This window comes from Odocoileus virginianus, chromosome 29 (genome assembly GCF_023699985.2).
Source record: "Odocoileus virginianus isolate 20LAN1187 ecotype Illinois chromosome 29, Ovbor_1.2, whole genome shotgun sequence".
NCBI lineage: Eukaryota > Metazoa > Chordata > Mammalia > Artiodactyla > Cervidae > Odocoileus > Odocoileus virginianus.
In genome coordinates this window covers 21786407-21791865 of record NC_069702.1, presented here as the reverse complement: position 1 = coordinate 21791865, position 5459 = coordinate 21786407, and the positions used below count along the sequence as shown (strand labels likewise).

Genomic DNA, 5459 nt, shown 5'->3' with positions numbered 1-5459 from the left:
AATGGTTTTGAGAGCATTATTATTGCACAGAATGTTACCATCTGTAAGTAGGCAAATCTGAACTGCAGTATATGTCTACCTAACTTTCTTTTTCTATGTATATCTTAATAGAAAGTATGCATGCATAGATCTCAAACCTGGGAAAACTTCTTTTTGTATTATGGAATTATAGCCTTGCAAAGGGCCTCTAGAGCTTAATTTCCTATTTTTAAGTACTTCTGCATTTAAACTATCACAGATCAAAGAATATCTCTTTAATTTTACATTTCATTGTCTCTCTTTATTTACAAAGTATTTTTGATTGTTTGATTTTGCTCAAAGACCCATTATTATATTACATTATTATTAGCAAATATTCACATTAACATATATATGTCTATACACATATCTTTTAAAAATATTTCAATTATATATCTGAAGTAGTACTACCTGTCTTCTTGCTACCATTAACCATTTTAATATTATAAACACAATATAATGAAAACATTTAACCAGAATTTCCAATTCTTAAGCCAGGCACTGTTTTATATATATAAATATATAAAATATATATGTATGTATTATTTATATATATTCATATTCTTTTAAGTCCTACTGCATAGGATTAGGATTGTTATAATTGTAGCTATATAATATAGCAATGTGATATTTTATATTATATTATTATGTTATTCATATTATATTATTATATTGCCATTGAATGACAAGGTAACCAAAGCATGGAAAGATAAACTGATAGGAATACACAGTTTGATAAGTGGAGATCAGGTATACTCAACTCAGTCAGTCTGGGTTCAAATCTGTTATTTGTTGTTCTGAGTCTGCGGGAGTGGCCAAAATACAGGTCATCAAAGAATGTGAGTTATGTTGAAAGGCCATAAATAGACACTAAAATGAAGAAGATATGAATAGCTAAAGACAGTGACATTTGAGCATCAATAAGAATAATGAATGCTACTGAAACTTTCATTATGTACAAATCCAAAAGTTCATAATGTATGAGAGAAAACCAATAAAACAAAATTTAACTCATTAGCCATTTTATTTAAAAGCAAAAAGCTAAGGATAAAAAACTTGTCTTGCTTTCCCTTTATGAGTTATATTTGAAGATGACCAAATAGTCCTAGCTAATGAAGAAAAGTTCTCTACAAAGAATTCTCACTGAAAGATATTAATGGAATGATAAGTGAGAAAAGCATTATTTTGCAACCTCTAATAAAATAATTGACATTTATTTTGGATCTTATCAGAAAGTGAATTTCCAAGTTGTGTCTCTAAGAAAAGAGCTTTCTGTAATAATAAATAGACTGTATAAATAGATTAAAGGAATACTGGTTTGTAACCTGGAGACTTGTAACTTTTTTATAGAAAACTATATTTGTGAAGATATTTGTTCTACATTGTTCATGCAAACCTTTAAAATGTTTTTCATAGAAGGTTAATTTTGTTCACCAGATCTAAGATAATTTAGCCACTGCTTATGACCTCACTAATTAACTTCTTAATAATTAGAGTCATATAAAAGGAAAATACATGTCTTTTAACATGTAGAACATTGCTAAAGTCGTTTCTTCTCACAGAATGTTATTATTATTCTTTTTTTGCTTCACAAGTTTGCATCATCCTTGCACAGGGGCCATGATAATCTCCTATGTGTCATTCCAACTTTAGTATATGTGCTGCCAAAATGAATATGCAAAATATTAAAGTTAGAATTAACAGTGGTTATGGCAGATTAAATAAGTTTAAAATAGAAGCTTAATGGAGAAGATCAATGTTTCAGAAGTGACTGGCCATAATGTGAGTAGGAAATCAGGTAGAAAATATTTTATTAATCTGAATTTAGTTAGTGGCAGAAAGAATGGATATGATTCTTTGAATTTGAGAGGAGTTCTAGAAGTATTTGTCATCGATTGGACAAGGGTGGAAGGTAAAATTAACAGGATTTGTCATCGATTGGACAAGGGTGGAAAGTGGAGAAGAGGAAATGGTAGAGGGAAAATCAAAACAGGATCCAATTTAATATTTAGGTGAATGCTTACCTAGCTTTTCAATAAGATGCAAGATAATAGATTGCAGGGGGTTGAGCAGTGAATAAGGAGTTGAGAAAAAGCTTTTTGAAAGCATCATATCGACGTACAACAGCATAACATTTAACACATTTAAAGTCTTAACTATCTTCCCATTCTCATCTCTCTTTACTCTCTAATAAGCCTCTGCCCTACCCGAGCTACACTGTCCTGAGGATCTAATAAGTCAGTGGTACAAATCCACTATGCAGTTTCCCACCTTATCATTTATTCCATTTTTCCCCCATATATGACATATTCCTCCCTCGAATCTCTACTATATTAGATCACTCTGGTTCTTCAAAGCTCAGCTCAAGTGTACTTTATCCCCTAGGCAACATCAGTTACTTCTTCTTCTATGTATCCATAAAACTTGATTCAAAGCTTTATTATAGCCCTTGTAAGATCATGTTATTTTAAATAGTATTGTCTGTTCCATTAGAATATGCTTAAAGGCTCAACTTACTTTGTTGCATGAATGATCCTTATGTAAATTGCTATGTTATTTAACATCAAGTAATTAGGATACATTTACCTACTCTTGTCACTCTCAGTGCTAAGCTGCTGGTGATATAGTAAGCCAGACTTTATGGTCCCAGTTCTCTCAAAGCTAACACTTAGTAGATGACACGGAGGATCAAAGAGACTAATAAAAAGAGTGCCGTAAGTTCAGTAAGGATTATGATGGTGGTGATGATGATGTTAGCTATTGAGTACTTTAATAAGCTAAGCATACATCCAAGCACTGTTCAGTTCAGCCGCTCAGTTGTGTCTGACTCTTTGCGATCCCATGAATCGCAGCAGGCCAGGCCTCCCTGTCCACAACCAACTCCCAGAGTTTACCCAAACCCATGTCAATCGAGTCAGTGATGCCATCCAGCCATCTCATCCTCTGTTGTCTCCTCCTCCCACTGCCCCTAATCATTCCCAGCATTAGGGTCTTTTCCAATGAGTCATCTCTTTGCATGAGGTGGCCAAAGTACTGGAGTTTCAGCTTCAGCATCAGTCCTTCCAATGACACCCAGGACTGATCTCCTTTAGGATGGACTGGTTGGATCTCCTTGCAGTCCAAGGGACTCTCAAGAGTCTTCTCCAATACCACAGTTCAAAAGCATCAATTCTTCAGCACTCAACTTTCTTCACCATCCAACTCTCACATCCATACATGACTACTGGAAAAACCATAGCCTTAACCTTTGTCGGCAAAATAATGTCTCTGCTTTTTAATATGCTATCTAGGTTGGTTACAACTTTCCTTCCAAGGAGTAAGTGTCTTTTAATTTCATGGCTGCAATCACCATTTGCAGTGATTTTGGAGCCCCCCAAAATAAAGTCTGACACTATTTCCACTGTTTCCCATCTATTTGCCTTGAAGTGATGGGATCAGATGCCATGATCTTAGTTTTCTGAATGTTAAGCTTTAAGCCAACTTTTTCACTTTCCTCCTTCACTTTCATTAAGAGACTCTTTAGTTCTTCGCTCTCTGCCATAAGGGTGGTGTCATCTGCTTATCTGAGGTTATTGATATATCTCCCGGCAATCTTGATTCCAGCTTGTGCTTCCTCCAGCCCAGCGTTTCTCATGATGTACTCTGCATATAAGTTAAATAAGCAGGGTGACAACATACAGCCTTGATGTACTCCTTTTCCTATTTGGAACCAGTCTATTGGTCCATGTCCAGTTCTAACTGTTGCTTCCTGACCTACATACAGGTTTCTCAAAAGACAGATCAGATGGTCTGGTATTCCCATCTCTTGAAGAATTTTCCACAGTTTATTGTGGTCCACACAGTCAAAGGCTTTGGCATAGTCAGTAAAGCAGAAATTGATGTTTTTCTGCAACTGTCTTGCTTTTTTGATGATCTAGTGGGTGTTGGCAATTTGATCTCTGGTTCCTCTGCGTTTTCTAAAACCAGCCTGAACATCTGGAAGTTCACGGTTCATGTATTGCTGAAGCCTGGCTTGGAGAATTTTGAGCATTACTTTACTAGCATGTGAGATGAGTCCAACTGTGCAGTAGTTTGAGCATTCTTTGGCACTGCCTTTCTCATATTATGTACTCTACCCGTGAAAACAACTCAGTGACAAAGGAAGTACACAGTAATTTTATAGATATTGGTAGTCAGACATATCACTTTCCTGACAAAGGTCTGTATAGTCAAAGCTGTTTTTTTCCAGCAGTTATGTACGGATGTGAGAGTTGTACCATAAAGAAGACTGAGTGCCAAGAATTGATGCTTTTGAACTGTGGTGCTAGAGAAGACTCTTGAGAGTCCCTTGGACAGCAGGGAGATCCAACCATCCATCCTAAAGTAAATCAGCCCTGATATTCTTTGGAAGGACAGATGTTGAAGATGAAACTCCAGTACTTTGGCTATCTGATAACAAGAGCCAGTTCATTGGAAAAGACCCTGATGCTGGGAAAGATTGAAGGCAGGAGTGGAAGGGGGTGACAGAGGATGAGATGGTTGGTTGGTTTCACTGACTCAATGGAGATGAGTTTGAGCAAACTCCAGGAGATGGTGAAGAACAGGGAAGCCTGGCATACTTCTGTCCATGGGGTCACAAAAAGTTGGACACGACTTAGTGACTGAACAGCAACAAAAGGTGGACACATAACTAAGACTTTGAGAGACAGTAAAAGCTTCCCCAAACAGTAATTTCCAAGTTAAGGTCTGAAAAAATGACTAGGGATTAGTCAGGTAGACGAGAGTCAGAGAAAGGGATGGAAGGATGGAGATAAAGAAGAGGAAGAAGGAGGAGGAGTAAGATGAGAAGAAGAAGGTGTATATATGCGTGTGTTTAGGTGAGGGTTAGAGAGAGGAAAAGAGTTTCCAACAAAGGCAAAATATCAGTCAGTATATGTATTTAGCAGACATTGGGCTTTCTACTTCTAAAGTCAGGCTATCAACATCATGGAGCTTAATTCCTTTGGAAACTGTCACGAAAGCTAAAAACTGAACCAGATCCATTGGACTCATCTTACAGATAGAAGCACTGAATCCTAGTTAAAGGAAATGAGTTCCCAGTGCCATGCAGAGTCATTGGCAAGAGTCGGGTTCCCAGGGCCAAGCTCTTTCCAGGACACCATGCTGCGATCTCTGTGGATTGTTAAATGGTTTCTACTCCAGCCAGCCAACAGTAAGTGCATACAGACAAATAGCATGTTTTATGAGTCCCATTCCAGCCACCGCATTCCAGCTCACGTTCTTCTCTTGTTTACTATTTAATAAGAAAAATATAAATTATGAAATATGATAGTGCATACTTGTACTTAATCTCTAAGCAGATGTGATCTAGAAATGACTCTGCTCCATCTTTCTCTCAGCCCATGAGTTTCACCATGAAAATGTGTCATGACTTTTTGTCTTGTAGGCTATATGAGTGATAG

General features: G+C 36.7%; 1 non-coding gene across 1 annotated transcript; it reads right to left on the bottom strand.

Annotated features, from left to right (window-relative positions):
* Positions 1-1590: 1590 nt before the first annotated feature.
* Positions 1591-1695, bottom strand: LOC139032096 (U6 spliceosomal RNA). Its single transcript, XR_011484642.1, has one exon. It is a non-coding gene; the product is annotated as a U6 spliceosomal RNA (small nuclear RNA).
* Positions 1696-5459: the final 3764 nt, after the last annotated feature.